Source organism: Pan paniscus, chromosome 2 (assembly GCF_029289425.2).
Source record: "Pan paniscus chromosome 2, NHGRI_mPanPan1-v2.0_pri, whole genome shotgun sequence".
In the NCBI taxonomy this organism is placed as follows: Eukaryota; Metazoa; Chordata; class Mammalia; order Primates; family Hominidae; genus Pan; species Pan paniscus.
Genome location: NC_085926.1, coordinates 55513946 through 55533221, shown reverse-complemented (window position 1 = coordinate 55533221; position 19276 = coordinate 55513946). Strand labels below are relative to the sequence as shown.

General features: G+C 46.6%; 1 protein-coding gene across 9 annotated transcripts in view; it reads left to right on the top strand.

Annotated features, from left to right (window-relative positions):
• Positions 1-19276, top strand: part of ERC2 (ELKS/RAB6-interacting/CAST family member 2) — a 976550-nt gene that overhangs the window by 934785 nt on the left and 22489 nt on the right. Inside the window, exon 18 of one of the 9 annotated variants that reach the window (XR_010111442.1) lies at positions 12948-14231. The exons of the other annotated variants lie outside the window; for them this stretch is intronic. The gene's annotated coding sequence lies outside the window, so the exon portion shown is untranslated. The remainder of the gene's footprint in view (positions 1-12947; positions 14232-19276) is intronic. 9 annotated transcript variants of the gene reach the window in all.

The following is a 19276-nucleotide window of genomic DNA, read 5'->3' as shown; positions in this document are numbered from 1 at the left end:
CTATGGAGGGCATTGCCCATGTGGCATGTTTTGGGAGGACTAGATCTCACCCATAGGCATTCACATCAGCTGGTAACCCCTGGAATGTAGGGGCCACAGGTCACTTCAGCCTGGCATTCAACAAGTGCATCTAAAATCCTTACGATTTTTATTTGGAGGAGACCTCCTGCTGTCTGTGAAACTGGCCACCAGCTGCTTCCCCAGCCCCTATTGTGGACCAGCCAGATCCTCATCAGGCATCTTCAACTCCGGGCTAGACCTGACAGCCTGAAGAAGGCCCCCTGACCCTGTCTCATGGGGGTCCTCTGGAGCAGAAGGAGGTCTGGATGGGGACCCAGGAAAACTGCTTGTCTCCCCAGCTCTACCCCAACTAGTCCAGCTCTGCTGTGTGACCTTACGTCTGCTGCTTCCTTTCTTTGGACCACAGGTGTTTGTTGAGGGGCTTATAAAATGCTTTTAGTAGCAAAATTCTTTCATTTGACAATTCCTTCAGAGAGGATGAGGAACCCAAGCTTCATTCCCTATATTTGCAGCACTGAGGGTTCCTAAGCCCCCACCTCTCCTCCTCCCTAATAGAAACTGCACTAGCTTTTTGTTTCTCCCCTGGTCTCTGAGACTTCCTGGGGACTGAGCAAAGCTCTCCTACGGTTGGGGGTTTTGTGTGCTACCCCACGGAGGAAGCGTTCATCTTCATTATTCTAAAGAGGAGCTGCCGGAGCAACAATGAGACATTTTATGAGAAAGAAGACCTTAAACTGGTTTTCATTAAATGTGGCTTGATGGAGGCGCACCGGAAACGTCCATTGGAGCAATGGCAGCCTTTCAAAGCCCCCCTGCAGAAACGATAAGCTATAAAAACAAATGGCCCAGCAACAGAACAAAAAACAAGGCTCCAGGAACATTTGCTGGGCTGCAAACATGGCCCGCTGGGCCCTACCCCGCCTCCCAGAGGCTGAACTATCCAGACCTGGCCGATGTAGAGGATGAAAGGAGCCAGGGGTGCTTCCTCACCCCGGGAGATTCAGTGGTGGTGGGCCCGGCTGGGGCAAGTCGAGGACAGTCCTGGGCGTCAGCAGAGTGCCAAGACAGCAGCTCACAGGCGCCGTGTGCCAGGCACTGTAAGAAGCCCTTTACACGCATCCCCTGCTGTCTTGCTAACGCCCCTACAGAGATACGCTATTACCATTCTCGTTTTGCAGCCAGCAAAGGAAAGAAAGGGAGGCTCAGAGATGTTGAGAAGTTGTCTCAAAGTCCCAGGGCTGAGTGGGAAAAATGGGACTTAAACTCTGTTCCAGAGAAAGTGCCCCAAACCACCTGCGACTCCGCCTCCTATGAGGAAATGGTTATGGACTTGAACTGAGCTTCAGACCTCAGGAGAGAGAGCCTCGGCAATAAATCATCGAGCCCAAACTCCTCGTTTCCCACATAAGTTGTAAGTGGCTGGGTTAGGGGTGGGGAGGAGACAGCTCTCGGGTACCAGAGAGGCCTGTGCTTGCACACATCTTCCTTCCTCACTCCTTACTGGCTGTCTGTGCATAGACAGTTCCCTACCCTCACCGAGCCTCAGTTTTCTCATTCATGAAATGGGAGGAGCCTCAACACCTCGTTTTGATTGGTGTCACTGTGATGGTGAAATAGGATTCATTCAACAGACATTATTGAACAGCTTCTAGTGCCTGGCACTGTGCTTGGCCTTGGAGATGTAGCAGTGAACAAAACAGACCAAAATCCCTGCCCTTACAGGACCTGGATTCTAATGTGGAGATGGACAGTGAATATGATAAACAAGGAAATGAGGCTGCATGTCAGAAAATGATGTCAGTCACTTGAAGAAAAATGAATCCCAGAGAAGGGGTGGGCGTGCAGCATGGAACAGGGTTAATAGGGTGCTCAAGGAGGGTCTCACTGGGAAATGATTTAAACAAAGTCTTGCCAGGCTGAGGGGACAGTGCTCCAGGAGGAGGGCATAGGGAAGGCAAAGGCCTGGAGGTAGGAGCCAGCCTAGTCTGTGAAGGACCAGCAGGGAGGCCGGACAGAATGAAGAGGCCCAGGAAGTGCCGAGCAGAGCCTCTGCCTCCTGGGTAGCTGCTGTCGCCGTTTTTCTTCTTTTCATTGTATTAACCACAGAGCCAGATGTCTGGACCCTCCTCCCCAGTCTGAAGCTTTTCCTAGCTTATCCCATACTGCATAGGTCAGGATGATGCTCTCTGGCTCCTGACCACTGGGTCCTCACTTTCTGCTCTCCTTTCCGTCCATGTATTCACTTCTCACAGCATTACTGAGTAACCCTGTATGCGCTTAGGGACCCTAAGGAAGGCACCAAAAACAGGGTAACGGGACCCAAGACCCCCAGATGGGATTCTCTAGTTCCCCCGCCCCTTGGGTTCCTTTAGCAGCAGAGGCTGCCGGCTGTCCAGCCCAGCCATGCTCTGAACCACACCCAAGAACTCACAACCCTGGCAGGAGGACCCGGCCCAGTGGGTACCCCCTGGCACAGCAACTATGAGCACAGCTGGCCATCCTCTCTTTGCCTCTTTTAAGTCTCCTGTCCTGTTCTTTGCAGTGTTGGTGTACTCTGTCTGCTCCATATGACACACACAGAAACTCCTGACTGGAGGGCAGAGGTTTTCTGTGAGTGCTTCTTGGAGTGTCACCAATGGAAGCAGATTATCCCTAAGAGTCCCGCTGAAAGGATAAATTGTTCCTCAGTTACTGAGATGTTCAACTCTTCCCCATTTACAATGCCTGGCACTCCTGTGACCCATCCATTCTACCTGATCCCATGCATTCCCATGTGATCCGACGCACAGCAGCCCACACCTTCCGCAGCTCTGCAGAAATGCAGTAGGACATCAGTGTTCACTGCGTGTCCTGGTGGCTCACTGCTTCTTACCACTCCATCCTTCTGATCCGTCCCCAGTGGAGTCATGTAATTGGATTTGCGTCTTAGAAGGAGCTCTCTGGTTGCCATTTGGAGTTTGGAGTATGGATGGGCTGGAGGATGTTGACGCAGGGAGTTCTATTAGCAAACTATGGCAAGAATCTAGAAGAGAGGTGTGGCCGTGGTGGAGTGAGGATGGAGAATGGGCACTAGTTTCCAGAGATATTCTAAAGAATAAAAGCATCAGGGTTTGGTGATTGATGAGATGGGAGAGAAGTCTTTTGGAGAAAGCACTTATACAGCCAGAAAAATGATGACTGACAATACAGATGAAGGTGCAGTTCAGTAGATGTGGAAAGTAGGGGCTATTTTGCATTACATGAAGGAAACATCACAATGATAACCACAGAAGTAGACACCTTTAGCAAAGATATGGATGTCAAATCTCTTGTCTGACATTGGTCACAAGACCCTTTGGCAAAGAATTTACACTTTGTGGGATGTAATTCTTCCTTTGTTGTTTGAGGATATGATGAGGTAACAGCCCTAGCACAGAGTCAGGCACGTAACAGGCAGCATCCATTGCTATGATGATTTGTATATTGTTGTGTGGAATGATAGTGGTTGTTGTATTTTGTCCCTCCTCCTGCCTCCCTTGGTAAGGGTCTCAGAAGGGGTTTCTTGACTTTAAGCTGTTTTATATTATGCTGAATTCTTCAAGGAATCCAAGGAGTATCCAGCAAGGATCCAGCATTTGGCAAACAACTCAGAATTCAGATTTATCCTAAGTGACTCTGGTAAGTGAGAGGAAAACAAATAATGCCCCAGGGGACAATTCCTAGAAGGACTGCCCCTTCATCCTCCCCCACTGATATGGGGTGGGGGAGGTAGAGAACTTCTTAGGTGGAGAAGGATTTGGCCTCTTTCCAGCCAGAGACAAAGGGTGGATGTGATAGAGCTGGGGGTGGGAGGTAAGGAATGGAGGCCAAATGGCACATCAGTCACTAATAAAAGGCTGTCGTTGAGGCCTAATAAACCCAGTAGCCCATCACTGGGCCACATGTGTGAGTGGGAGGACAGCCCTTTTCTGTCTGTCGAACACTTGCCCAACCCAAGCAGCAGGGCCCTGGAGCTCAAGGAGGAGTATAACTCTAATTGGGAGGCTGAGACCTGAAGCTTGGAGGCCTAGACTTAGGTGCTTGAAGAGGGGAATAGGGAGCGTCCCAGACAGGCCCAGAGGTATCTAAAGGCCCACATCACTCTCATCCCCATTGGTAGCCTCTCCTGCCTGGGCAGCCTTGTTTAGTCCCATGCTGCCCTGCCCCAGCCATGGTTGATTGGATGAGGGCTGAGCACTGGGACCAACAGCAGCCACCTCATCATCTGGATGGACTCCTGTGAATCAGCCTCCCTGAACGGATGAAATAGGCCAGGCAGGTTCTTGTTCTTGAGAATCTGAATTGAGGATCATGGGGAGGTGGAGTTGATTAGTGGTGAGAGGTAAGGCTTCGAGAGAGAGTGGGAGAGTGGCCAGGGCAGCCATGACATGCAAGCTGTAGTTCCGAGGAACCAGAGAAGAGGGACGTAGAGAGAAGCAAATGGCACACAGAGACAGCGCAGCAGGAACTAGGAGATCCATGCTGCCCCAGCTCCTGACCCTCCTCCAGATCCTATGGACTGGGTGAATCCTTCCCCAGCCAAGCTCCCGTTCTCTTGATTCAGCTTAAGTGCCTCCTTCATTCTTACAACTAAGAGAGACTTACAGGGTGAAGGTGACCACACACCATGTCATCTGCATGACCCACCTCTGTGGTCTTCTCCAAGGGAAGGGAAACTGGAGGGAGGCCAACCTCCAACCCGCCTGAGGCCACCAGGCCTCATTTGTGACCACACTGGAGCCAGGCTGGGGAGAGTGCTGCAGTGACCTGGCCACTCACTCATCTTTATGAGAACATCCCCCACGTGGGAGCCTTCCTTTTTCATCGGGATGTTTTTCTTGATGTCCGGCCGAAACATTTCCATTTTTTATTTCTTCCTATTAGTCTAAGCTCTGGCCCTCGATGTTACTGGCTGATGTAACCCTGTCTCCCTGTAGCTCTCCCTCCAAGTGCAGATATTTGACTGCTTACACGTGGACAGCCTTTTGCTGCCGCCCCCATCCGAGACAGCTCCTCCACAGCCCCTGTTGTTTCAGCCTTACTCCTCCACTCCCCCAGAGACAAGGTCTGATGGAGTTCAGGGATAGATGGAAGGACAGATTAAACACAGCGGGTGCAGGAAGGCAGGAAGGCAGGCCAGGAGAAGGGAGACTCATGAACTTGCAGTGAAACACCAGAGATATGGAGGCTTTGAGCAGATGTGGGACCTAGCAGATCATCCCAGTGGTAACAGCCCAGGAGGAATCCCTGCAGAGGATTCCCTTCTCTAAGGGGTAGAAGCTGAGAGTGGTTGTTTTAGGAAGACCTGAAGCTTTCTGGGTGGAAATAGAAAGCAGAAGGAAGACAAGTATTGGCCACTATGGAATCCATTAGAAGGCTTAGAGAAGTTTTGACTATTCCTTTTGTCTTTGAGTCAAGAGGTAACTAGTCTGCTGTTAGGGAAGCTATGGGTAACCTTGAAGTAGACAAAAATTTGGATGAAAAAGGTTACCCAGAGCTGCTGTCAATGAGAAGGGGAGAAAGGGGAAATAATCTGAAAGACACTCAAAGCTCTTCATTTTTTCATGAAAGATCTGTCCCATCTTTTCATATTCCTTTTTTCTGTTCTCAGATATTTCACTGCCAGAGTCAGTTTTGGGGGAAGTCAAGTTTGGTGCCATGAGTTACGGACTCATCGTGTTGCTTTTTCAAGGCATGAGAAAGAGAGAGAGAGATGAGTTTTGGTCCTGACAGTATTAATATCCATAGTTCAGAGTCAGAAATCTGTAATACAGATGCCACTACTCTCCAGTCCCAAGGCTGGCTTAACCAATACCTTCTGCGCTCTTTTCACAGAGCCACAGTGAGTATGGTTCTCCAGGCAGCCATGGCAAGCCTGTCTTAATAACATTCTAGATGAGATGTATTTACCATCTTGGGCAATGTTCCCATTTTTGATACAATCTTCAATGATCTCAGCATTGGGGGATTAACGTGGCACAAGGGAGTGGTGACCTCCACCATAGCTGTACTGAAAAGAAAAAGAACTGACCTCTTCTGTAGGATATAGGGAAAAGAACTTATCTGTGTACATTTGGTTGGTTCCTGGCTTCATCCTATATAAATCCTGTGATCTTAGATAGATTCTTAGATTTTCTGTCTCAATTTTCTCAACAGTAAAATGGGTTTAAAACATCAACTCTGCAGAATTACTATGAAGATTAAAGATGCTATATGTCATTGCTTTTCACAGCGCTTGGAAAATGCTCAATAAGGGGTAGTTTGGCAAAAATTGTGAAAATTCTTAAGACTCTTTCAAGTCTAGCAACTTGCCTTAATATGTTTTTGGCTGAATTGGTTCAAAAAACATTGACTTGGCATATTAACACATTGACCTGTCTATATTCAACGTTTGTAAAACTAACCAGGGCAAAACATTCCTGCTTGGATTACTATCTGGAGTCTCATGACAGTCCTTGTCTGGCTTTCTAGACAATCCATTTTGTGTAGACACTTAGCCTCACAATTTTTGGATTCTGTGTATAGTATGTGCTTAGGAATGGCCAATTTTTATGTTGGAGAAGACAATATAAAGATTGTGAAAGCTGTTCTTGATGAATTGTTAAACCCTCCCATGAACTTTCCCTACCAGAGATAGTCAGATGCACAAGCCAGATAAGAGCCAAGAATGGGAATGACCATTCCTAGCATTTATTTGCAATGGAAAGCCAATGGCTTTTATTTACAATGGAAAGTCAGCCCTACCACCAGGGCTCTTGTCATGTAGGCTACGGGGTCTAAACCCCAGCGAGCACCAATGGCGTGATTTGACAACCTAAGGCCTTTCATCAAAGCTGTGGCTTTTCTGGGACCTAAGGGGGAGCCAGACTGTTTTTGGCTGTTTCAGCGTCTTTGTAAAACTAAGTTGTTTGTCATCTTAATTTTTAAAAGCATGGAATTTGAAGTTCTGGCCAAAAAGATTAGCAACCTTGTACATTGCATGTAGCTTGCATAACAGACGGTGGTCTGGGAGGTTGATGTTTTTCAAGACTTGATGACTTCACGGCTTGATGTCCTGAATGAAATTGTTTTTTCTCAGATAGCATTTCAGGAATGGGGCTTTTGTTAAGGAGGAAGACCTGAGCTGAACCCAAAGTTTGGATCTGACTTTTCTTGAGTTTCTGAAATTCCCTTCCAAAGAAAACTTTGATGTTTATATATATATTTGTTGGCTCCTGCACATCTGCACCTCTCACTTTCTTCACAGGGAGTGGGAGCCGGACTATAATAAGAGAAGCTGTTATCTGAGGGTCTTGCAGTGACTGGGAAGTAAGGAACAGCCAACCCTCCCAGGACTGCCCTAGGTGCCTCCCAGAAATGGCATAAGCTTTGCATAAGCATTTGGTCTGTGGGGTGCCGGTCCGAACTGACCTTGCTCTTGAAAGGAACAAAGACATTTCTTTCCCAGAGAAGAGAATTTTGACTTTAAAAGCAGCTATTCATGGTACAGTCATTGTGTGAATGTGGCTTTGAGTGTCACTCCCAGGAGAGTGGGATAAAGAACGTTAAAGCTGGGAGGGGCCTCCAAAATACTCTGGTTCACCTCCCTCGTTTTACAGATGGGGAGACTAAGATCCCGGACAAGAAGGCACCATCCTGAGCTCAGAGAGCAACTCAGTGGCTAAGCTTTCATTAAATCTTGGATTTTCTTCTCCCAAATGAGCATAGACCATTTCTTACCTCTATTCCCTAGCCATCTCAGCATCCATACTTTGCAGAAAAGATCAGCCTTAAATAATACTGGCTTAGTCCCCTAGTTCTCAGTCTGGAACATTCTCACCGCAACAAGTTGTTGCCCAAAGTAGAAGAGTAAGGTGTGAAATGATCTATGTGAATTCTCAGTGGGCACCTATTCTGATGAACTTGCTCCCCAGTTCCCCAAGTGCATTCTGTTTTCTCCCTTAAAAATCACAGTCTTTTAAAGATGTCACAGAATGGCACACTGACTTATCCTGATCTTAAAGAGCATCTAGTCTGTATTGTTAGGTAGGATATAACCTCGGGTAGGGCATAAATGAGGTTTAAGCCACAGGCATTAGCCTGGAAATGCAGCGATCCAGGATCCTTATCTCCCAAGAACTCCCTAAGATGCCCTTGGGATCCTGAACAAATCCTTTCCTCTCTAGGGCTCAGTATCTTTGTTTATAAGGCATGGGATCCAGTCGGCATTTCCCAAATATATTCTGATAAACACTGGTTCCATAGAACTGTAAAAAGTTTACAAAAAAAAAAAATCCCCACAGGATATATTAAATTAGTATTATTTACAATAAGCATTTGAAATATTTTTATTATTTTAATAAACATTACTGAAATAAGTATTCTTTTAAAAAATCTATAATCACAAACATTTGGCCAATTCTGGGCTAAACAACATTAAATATATTGTTTTTATTGCAGGACTTAGAGCTTTCAGTGTGAAAATGTGTCTTAGGGTGGGGCGCGGTGGCTCACGCCTGTAATCCCAGCACTTTGGGAGGCCAAGGCAGGCGGATCACGAGGTCAGGAGATCAAGACCATCCTGGCTAACATGGTGAAACCCCGTCTCTACTAAAAACACAAAAAAACAAATCAGCCGGGTATGGTGGCAGGCGTCTGTAGTCCCAACTACTCGGGAGGCTGAGGCAGGAGAATGGTGTGAACCTGGGAGGTGCAGCTTGCAGTGAGCTGAGATCGCACCACTGCACTCCAGTCTGGGCGACAGAGCAAGACTCCATCAAAAAAAAAAAAAAAAAGAAAGAAAGAAAAAAAAAGAGAGAGAGAGAGAAAGAAAAAAGAAAAGAAAAGAAAAGAAAATATGTCTTAGAAAATCTCCAAGCATGGATAAAATATATGCTATTTCTCAGATGTATTTGACCACAGTGGATTTGTTCAATTCAGTGTCCAGCCTCAACCTGATGAACATGGGGCAGATGATCTCTGAAGCCATGCGAAGTTCCAGCATTGGGCTTTTATGCACCCTTCGTTAATATACTCTAACATTGTGCTTCTTTCATGCCTAGTAGCTCTGTTTTCTAAAATAATGAATGGACCCACTTCCAGATTTTTCTCTCTTATTATCAGTGTGATTCTGTTTGTATTTTCTCGGCTTATGTTTTTTCAGATGCAGAAAATTATGTAATTAGCTGTGAGGTCTCAGGCCATAATTTGGGAAACATTTCCCACTTAAATTAAAGGCTCTGTACGCCCACCCAATCCGCAATTGTGTGGATCTTTCAAAACTCTCCGTTGGCTTCATTTAATTGTTAAACATTAATTTAATGGGGGGAAATCTTCAAAGAAGGGATAGAGGAAGCGTGGCTGGTAGGACAAAATATTAATAGGCGGTTAAAAGCAAAACAGTAATTCTTCCCATCTAAGCTTGCAGTCTTTGGTCGGGTGGAAAAGAAACAATCGGTTATTCCAGGATTATATAGGTTTCATTGACTTAAAATGACCTAAAAGCAGCCAGAGAGGGATTTACCTTGTCTTTATTTTTTGCCTGAGGAGACAGAAAGAAAAACAGGGTTTTGTTTTGTGAATCCAAAAGTGCCCTTTTCCATGGTGGTTTCCAAAAGCGTTCGTTAAAGCACGCAATGCCGTTCAACAAAGACTAAAAATTAAAACGGAAAAATCCCATTTTGCCAGCAGCTTTGCTCACATAGCCATTTAGCGCAGCAAACTCCAACCCAGTCCCCAGTGTGGGACAGGACTCAGCACCTTCTCGGCATCCGAGTTGAGGCTGGAGATGTGTGGTGTTGTCATGGTGATTGCTGTCAACAAAGGTTACCCCTGGTGGAACCTCTTTGGCCCTGTGACCCACACACAGAGTTGGAATAATAGACTCTGTAAGTGGCTTCTGCTCTGCAAATAGAGACAGGGCTGGAAATCAATTATTAATGAGATGGGTGACATTGACATTCATCCACATTTAATAAGCACAGCCCAGCAACTGGAGGAAAGCTGGTTTTGCCCAGCAAAATCTCACGGGTTGATGTGAAATTCAGATAAAAAGAAAAGGCCAGGGACAAAAACCCCAAAGAGGAAGAGATGATGGTCTATAGCTACTAACAGATTTTAATTATTTAGATTTCTCTGCTTGACATTCCTTTTGATACCAGTTTTATCCTAAATGACCTCAAAGGATTTGACATGCTGATCATACAATCTCCTCCCCACCGCCTCCCACACACCTACCAGAGAGACAATTGGAGGGTGGTGGGCTCGTCCGCAATTGGGGGAAGGGGATGCAGTGTTCTAACAGAGTAATAGGCACAGCCTTCATTTGTGGTTCAGAAGCCCTTTGGTCCATTTTTGGACTTCTTTGCAGAAAACTAAGATGCTAATGAAACTTTTTTCAAAAGGGAAAGATGTTGAAATGTGTCCTCATGACCTGTGTCCTCCATGCAGAGTAAGCAGGACTTTGGTTTCTAAGGCTTTCTACAAGAATTACCCTGGTTTGTCTTTTTAATTTCCTTCCAAGACAGCTTATGATTTCTTTGTATCTGAAAGAGTGGAAAGCTGCATTTGTACTAAACTAGAGGTTGACCCAGAGTATGCAGCCTTTGTAAGCGGGGGGAGCTTTTTAATTTAAAAGTATGCCTCTGCTCTAAGGTGCGAGTCGGAGAGCAGAGACACCGATCATTTTTCTAGAATCACTTCACAGATGGGTAAGCTAGGACCCAAAGAAATCAGCTAGCTGACTATAACATTTACTCAACTGACCTTTGAATGAAAAACACCAGCCAGCCTCCCTTTGGCCCAGACTTTGTTAAGTCTCAGGCCTGGTATCTCACCCTTTGATATTCTAGATGCTTTTCTGGAGTCTGTCACTTCAGGGGGGGAAACCATCATCTTCCACCTCTATGCTCCAAACCTATCCTGGTTTCTAAGACTGTTCTTTCAGCAAACTTGTCATTTGCAGACATTGATTGCTTGTGGCACCCAGCATGGCTGTGAGGGGAGACTTCTTGGGGAAATGTGGCCGGCCAGCCCCGCTGGTCTGCAGTGAGTTACCAGTGTCGGTGGAGCCCATGCGGCCTCCCAGCATGCTGGCAAAGGACGCCAAGGTGTTCGGCAGAGACTGGAGTCAATTAAAGGCTGTGACTTGGGAAAAGCCCTCCTTGCATCTCTCTTTTTAATCTGGACGCTTTACCTTTTGATATTCTAGATGCTTTTCTTTTGCCCTCTGTCAGCATTGAATTTTTTAATGTGACTGATGTCTCAGGTCAATAATTATATGTGGCAAAAGTTCTTAGGTGACAGGTTTAGATGCCTCTAATTTCAAGGCAAAAGCTTGAGGTTTCACAGTCCCTTCCTGTAGGACAGGGTTGAGGCACTGGGCCGAGGGGGCTGGGAGGCCATCAGCATTCTGAGAGTGATCTAGGGTTTGCCCCACTTCTGGTAGGTTGTCTTGATATCTGAGTAAGATGGTAGGGGCTCCTACCCTTCAGTTATTTCACACACCGGTTTGTTTAGTGTAGCCCCTTAGCAGGGGCCAGGAAGTTCAGATTTATTACTACGAAACTCTTTAAATAAGTTTCAATTTTTATGTTTCACAATTTCTCAATTTATGACTTCAACTCCTCTGACAGAGACTAACAAACTTGGGTCCTGTAAGACCTTACTCCAGGCCCTGCATCAAGTCAGCTCAGCCAATCAATGCAATATGTGCTTATTGGGCACATACTCTGTATCGGGCACAGTGCTAGGGCCACAGTGGCAGACCGAGTAGGCAGGATCCCTGTCTCCATGGAGCTCACAGCCCAGCTGGGAGGACCGCACAGCTACGTCTGGGAAGTCTCAGGGTTGGGGAGGTAGGGGCCTTGGAAGCAAGGGCAACAATCATCTAACTCAGACCAGGGCTCAGGGAGGGCTTCCCAGAGGCAGTGTTGTCTAACCTGAGCTCTGAACAGTGAGTTTGAGTTTGACCAGTGAAGGAGGACAGGAGAAAGCTAAATCAGAGAGTGGAGGCAGCTGGGAAGATGGAAGAAGCTCAAGGAGGTGACTTGGTCTTGTGGGTATTTCCTTAGAACAGTAAGGAGCTACCAAAGGGACTTATGCCAATTTGTATGTTTTAGAAAGTTTACTCTGGGCACATCGGAGACAATGGGATTAGAATTTGAGACTTAAAACTATTGTTTGTTTTTTGTTGTTGTTGTTTTGTTTTTGAGATGGAGTTTTGCTCTCGTTGCCCAGGCTGGAGTGCAGTGGTGTGATCTCGGCTCACTGCAACCTCCGCCTCCCTGGTTCGAGCAATTCTCCCTCCCTGTCTCAGCCTCCTGAGTAGCTGGGATTACAGGCACCCGCCACCATGCCCGGCTAATTTTTGTATTTTTAGTAGAGACAGAATTTTGCCATGTTGGCCAGGCTGGTCTTAAACTCCTGACTTCAGGTGATCCGCCCACCTTGGCCTCCCAAAGTGCTGGGATAATTGGCGACCACGCCCAGCCTGTATTGTTTTAATATAAGGAGTGGAAGAAGGTCCACATAGGATGGGGGAGATGGTCCTAGCCCCTTTCACAGGTCATGCTTTAGGAAGAGGGTACAGACAGCCCCATTCATGGGTGTGAGCCTTACCTCTATTTTACTCCCACCTTTTCCACTGTTACCTGCTGCCAGTGGCTCACACCAGTCATCAGAACCTCAGTTTCTCCAAACATTTGTCTCCTGGGTATAAATCTTTTGCTCTGGCAACACCCCTCAATTGTGGCTTAGAATAGACTTCCACCTTCTCTCCCCCAAACCCACCCACAGCCTTTCTCTCTAAAAATAATATTCCCGGACCTGCTGGCACTCACACAAGCTCTGGGCCTTAGTTGAATTTGGAAGGCAGTCATGCAGTGGAATTCCAGCAAGTTGGCTTAAGGTACCCATTTATTTTTGTACAGTAGTTTCCTGCTTTCCAATATTCCAGAGGATATTTCTCCTGTCACTTAGAAGAGGAGCTGAAGAAACTACAAGTCAGGCAAGATGAAGGGGAACATGTTTCAGCCCCACTTGGAAAGCTGGCTGGGAAATGAAGCTCTGAGCCACTGAAATAACATACTGAACTCACACACCATGAAATACTACATCCTGGATACACCTGGGATGAGTCATGGCCACAGCAGGAACCCTGGTGGAAATGGCCACAGTGACCGATGGTTGATGGTCGAGTGACATGTGTCCCTGGCTGTTTCAGCTGCTAGACTTCAGCCACTGGATTCTTTGTGCAGATGCTGCCTCTTCACCGTTATGTCTTCCATTGACCATGATGTTCAGCCATTTGCTCTCAAAACCATGGGGACCATCACTGTTCTGTTGGGGTCCTGGTTTTGAAATGACTGGGGAACCTCCTGTCATCACCTTGTGCTCCTTCAGATTGCAGCTTGACCCCAAGAAAAAGGAAGAATTTGAATAGGACTGAAAATAATACTCACTACTATTTATTGAGCTATTACTTTGCACCAGGTCCTGTACTAGGTCCTTCTCTTTTTTTGACACGAGGTCTGTTGCCCAGGCTGGAGTGCAGTGACGCAATCTCAGCTCACTGCAGCCTCGACTTCCCAGGCTCGATTGATCCTCCCACCTCAGCCTCCCAAGTAGGTGGGACTACAGGCATGTGCTACTACATGCTGTTAATTTTTGTAATTTTTTTGTAGAGGCAGGCTTTCGTCATGTTGCCCAGGCTGTTCTGAGACTCCTGGGCTCAAGTGATCCACCCATCTTGGCCTCCTAAAGTGCTGGGATTACAGGCGGGAACCACCAAGCCTGGCCTTTTTTTTTTTTTTTTTTTTTTTTTTTGACAGGGTCTCACTCTGTCATCCAGGTTGGAGTACATTGGTATGATCACAGCAGTCCTTCCATCTCAGCCTCCCAAGTACCTGGGACCACAGCCATATGCCACCACGCCTGGCTAAGGCTAATTTATTTTTATTCTTTTTGTTAAGATGAGGTCTTGTTATGTTGCTCAGGCTGGTCTTGAACTGCTGGACTCAAGCAATCCTCCTACCTTGGCCTTCCAAAGTGCTGGCATTATGGCCATGAGCCACTGCACCCCACTGTGCTAAGTTCTTCAGTACAGGATCTCATCACATCTTCACATCCATCCAGTGTGGAGTTCCTGTTATCCTTTTCCTGAGGAAGAAGCTGGGCTTTTGGAGAGGATGTCGCTTGCCCAAGGCACATGACCAGTAAGTGGCCAAGCTGGGATTCCATCCTGACCTGTCCGATTGTAGGGGCTGCATTCTTATCCAGCTCGCCACGCTACCACTCACTCCCTGGGTGACCTGCCCCTCGCTGGGCTTCACTGTCTCTGCATCATCAAAATAATATGAAATCTTGAATTCAAAGGAAATGTCATAAGGACCCTCAGCATCTGGAAGGGAGAAAATGCAGAGCTGTCCTGGGTGAAGTGTTGGCACGTGAGAGTCAGGAAAGCAAGGAGCGGGTCTGAGACTCCCATGGAAGCATCTCCCCAGGAGCAGCACACGTGTGTTGCTGTTTGGTTTGCTGGCATCCTGATCTCTCCACACCAGCCCCAGTGGCCTGAGCTGCCTCTGGGTCTCCTACCCACTGCCCTCACCCCACCACCTTCCTTTCTCACCTCCTCTCTTCTTGGCAGTCTTCTACTCTTTGGCTTCTTTGCTCCTTTTGCCTGAGGGAGTGGACTCGGGGTTTGGATGGAACTATGATCACTCCCCTTACAGGGAGGTAGTGTGGATTAAATGCCAAAAGACATGCTGTGTGCTTAGCGTCAAGCCTGGTACAGGGCATGCAGCAAACGGTGATTCCTAAGGTGATTCATGTGAATATTGTCAGTATCATTCAGGACACAGAGGGAGATGAGGGAACCTTTGAACAGTCATGAGCCATGGTTAGAATGGTTAGTCATGTTCTTCTCCCTCTGCCCCGTCTCTCACCCAAGCACCCTGAGCCCTTCTTGGACTCAGCCTCTGTTGCCAGGAGGCCTCTGCCACAGCCTGGCCTCTCCCATCTGTGACACTCCTGCCAGATCTCACTCTGTACCCTGACGGACACAGGATTTGCTAACCCTGTGAAAATCCCTTAGGTGAGAAGCATATTTTGGTAAAATGAGGCCTTACCCTGTGGTCCTCCCAGTGTTGACCCTGTCTTTGCAGGTTAGCCAGTCCTGACAGCTAGGAAGACATTTTTGGACTCATGCCCCAGGATTCTAGGGGCCAAGGGTCCTCACCAGAGAAGAAGGGTTTTAGGCAGTTTTTGTTTTGTTTGTTTTTTTCCTGTTCCATTGAAAGCCCTGTGAGAGCCAGGGACCTTGTCTTTCTCAGTTGCTGCTATCATCCCAGCACCCAGCCTTGGGTCAGGCTCTACCAAGAGTTTATTAAAATCTTTTGGAATAAATGTAAAAGTGAACCGATTAACTGAGAACACAGCACAAGTAAAGAAGAAGGAGCCTGATAGTACCTTTATGTCCACGAGATGGGAGTGAAGCATACTAGGGCCCAGTGGCCAGGCTGGGTTTGGTCCTGGCTGTACCACTTAATAACTTTGTGGCCCTGAACAATGGTCCTGACCTGTTCAGTCCTCTGTGTTCTCATCTCTAAATGAGAATAAAAAGAGTATGTATTGAAAAGGGACTTGGGGAGAATTGAGTGCGTTAATATATGTAAAGAGCCTTAGAAACTGTACTTGACACCTGGTTCATGCTCAAAAAGTATCGTCATCATTATTACATACTTGAGATATCACTGGACATAGAGGTTTGTTTGCTTGTTTGTTTGAGGGCAGGGATGAATCTCACTGAGTTTTGTACCCCATGACAAGCCCCAGCTTAGTCCCTGTTGCTGGTGTTGTTTGTAATCATAAAATGAAAGCAATCATATTGTGTCGGTCCTTAGATTCAGAGGAAGAGACCTATATAGCTGGGGAGCTCTGATCAAGGCAGTGAAACGTTGAGCAGCTCAACCCAGGTCACCCTCTGTGTTCATGTTAAAGCTGGGACAAGGATGCAGGTCTAGCCTGAACTAGAAGTCAGCTCTATGGTCTTCCCATTCACACAGGGAATTCTCCTAGTCAGAGTTACTTTGAAATGGCCCTTGATATCTTTATGCCACCAAGGAGATCCAGAAATCCTATGAAAAGGGTGATGTAGCTCAAGCCAAAGATCTTGTGTAGCTCTATTTGCGTAGTCTTGGTATAAAGCAGCCTTGGATCTGGAATATCAGCATGGAAGGCTGAAGCCGAGGACAGTTCCTTGAGTTTTATTTGCCAGTCTTTTTACAGCCATGATTAATGAGTGTGAAACTGCCAAGGCTTTCATTCAAGCAAGTGAGATGAGCCCCTTCACCAGGTTTGCTTTGTGCCTTAAAACTCTTCAAATATGTTGAGGTGGGAAGGAGAGAAGAGGAGGATTATGTCCTGTCATTGCCAGTGGTGGCCCAGGGAAAGGCAAACCATTCGACAAAGGCAGCCAGGCAGGGGAATGCATTTCTATCGCTGAGCTGAAATCCTGGGCCTGGCTGAGGGTTCCCATCAGCAGGTTGAAATCAGAGGGAGAATGACCTCCTTTCCTGATGAGATCGTGAGTATCTGTGATTTGTGCATGTGGTTATACACCAGGTCACCCTTCATCATCTTTTAAAAGGGAACCAGGAATCTTTGGGGACTTCTCTGTGCTCTGACATTCTGCTAGCAGGAAGTCAGGAGTCATTAGTATGAAAAATGGCAGCAAGGACACAAATGCACATCAGGGGCAGACAGTGGGCTGAGCAAACACATTAATGTTCAGGGGCAAGGGAGGGGTGGCTTGTCATGGGGAAGGATCAGCTTCCTTTTCCTAGAAGTTACTCCCAATTACTGCTTTACAAGAAGGGAAACTGTGCTTGCTTTGGCAAGGGCTCCTGCTTGCGACTTGAGGGTTGCATCAATTCATTCCAAATTGTGTTGGTAACCAATGGGAGTCTTGCCTTCTGGAGAATTACAGCTCCTTAAAGACATCCTAGCCAGCAAGTCAAGCCCAAGGAGTAGCAGGCCAAGGCCCCTAGAGTGGATCATTCACTTAATAATCAAGTCTTTCCTCCTGGTTCCTTCCATGGCTCTCCCTCCCCTCAGCCTGTGCCTCTCTATCCAGCAAAAATCTTACCATCAAAGGAATGAAAGGGCAAAAAGACTTGGAAAAAAATCAGAGAAGGGATCGACTCCAAAATGCAACATAATTAGGTTCCCTGAGCAGACTTCAAAAGGTCAGTTGGGCTCTGGAGCCCTGTGCGATGACCTCCCGATCAAATTATTCCTTCATAGTCCTGTTAGAATCCAAACCGTGCTCATGTGTGAGATGGAAAGGTGTTCTGGTGGAGGGGGGATGCCACCCCCACCTCTGACTGCTGCTTGTAATAATTAGGCTTCGTAACACTTAACACTTGGATTTGATTTCCCAGTGATGAGCAAGTGACAGTGGTGGGCCAAGTTCCTGTGCACGGGTGCTCTATTTCCAACCATTTCTTCCTTCTGATTTCCCAGCTCTTGAGGCCCCAGCCTAACGCATGGAGAAAGTATGGCTGTTGATGCCAATAATCTTGGAGATACTTGTTCCTGAGCTGAAAAGGAGGTTCTTGCAGGGAGATTTTTGTAGGCTCCAACCATAGGAGATGAGCTGAGGGAGAGATGGGGCTATAATTATTGCAGATATCTTGGGAAGCTGCTGTGCTGCTCTCCAGGCCCTGAGCACCAGGGACTGATCAAGATGGAGAGAACATATGTCAGGTCAGACGTTTCAAGCCATACCAGGAGCCAGCCGACTGCAGCCCACAGCCAAATCCAGCCTGCCTCCTATTTTTGTTTTACTGGATCACAGCCACACCCATTCATGTACTTATTGTCTGTGACTGCTTTCCTGCCACGATTGCAGAATTGAGTAGCTGTGACAGGATCATAAGACCTGCAAAGCCTAGCACATTTACTGTCTGGCCCTTTGCTATCTTACCAATCCGTGGTCCATAGCATGGTTTTCATAAACCTAAACATCATTTATTCCCCAGAATAAGGTATCCTTGGTTTTGAATTAAATAAGATGGCAGAGGCAGCTCAGCATTGCAGTTGCAGGAAAACTCCACTCATTTGTTGATTCAGTCATTCATGAAATGCCTACTGTGAGATATCACTGCTACCAGTGACATCATCTCCAAAGAGGAATCCTTTATTCTTCTTGCTTTAGGAAGAGAATAAAGAGGAGCCTTTATTCCATCTAGACCAATGACCTAATCTTGAAAATGGGGAAACTGAGGCCCAGTGAAGAAAAAGTCTTCCAGACCATACAATGAGTTTGGCAATATTGGGACTAGAACTCAGGTCTCCCAGGCCAGAGTACTTGAATCACAGTAGTCAGCCATATTACTTCTCCTGTGTCTTCTGCATTTGATTGTCAATAGCAGCCAGTGGCCTGGGCGCCATTTGAGGGAGCAGTAGTTGACTGTGTGATGCAGCAGTTTCTCCCCCTGAAGAGCACGTCTCTGGTTTGTTCTTAAGTGTGGCTGATTATGGTGATTATTCACGTAAATTGCACCTGTCACTCCTTTGCACAATGTCAGTCCAAGGGTAATGCGAGCTCCTTGAAAGAGGAACCCATTTTTTTCAGGGTGATTATAAATTAAATATAAAAGTAGGCTTAGGATCCTGGTGGACATTCTCCCAGGGAATTCTTTATCTTGCATATATTTGCAAAGTAACCTTTGTAAAGGTTAGGCTACTCTTGGAACTGCAATACAACTTTGAAGTTTAAAAATTCCAAGATATTTTGGGAATGTAATAATCCCAGTTCTCTTTCCTCTAAGAGTTTCCGTACACCCTCACTGACTTACTGTTTAAGGAGTCAAAACATGAACTGTGCTCCATAGTCAATCCAGGAGCTCACTGGAAAATTGACTCACATTCATAGCAATATGCAGGGATGTCTTGAGTTCAGAATGTGGATTAGCTAGAGTTTCCTTCAACTTTCAATAATTAAATGTTTATGATGGTTAAGATTTGGCAGATTTGGAGAGAAAAAAAGAATCCAAAGGTAGACTTGAAGGGTGGATATGCATTGATAGTAAATGAGACGGAATCCCAGGGCTATGGCCTGGGGACTCCCATCTCCTGGAACTCAACATGCAGAAACAAAACCCTATCAACTTCAAAGGTCAGCTCTGGTTTCTGCTTCATATGGCAGAATCCCATACTTGATTGCAACCTTGGATTTAGCCTCTCTGAGATTCACTGT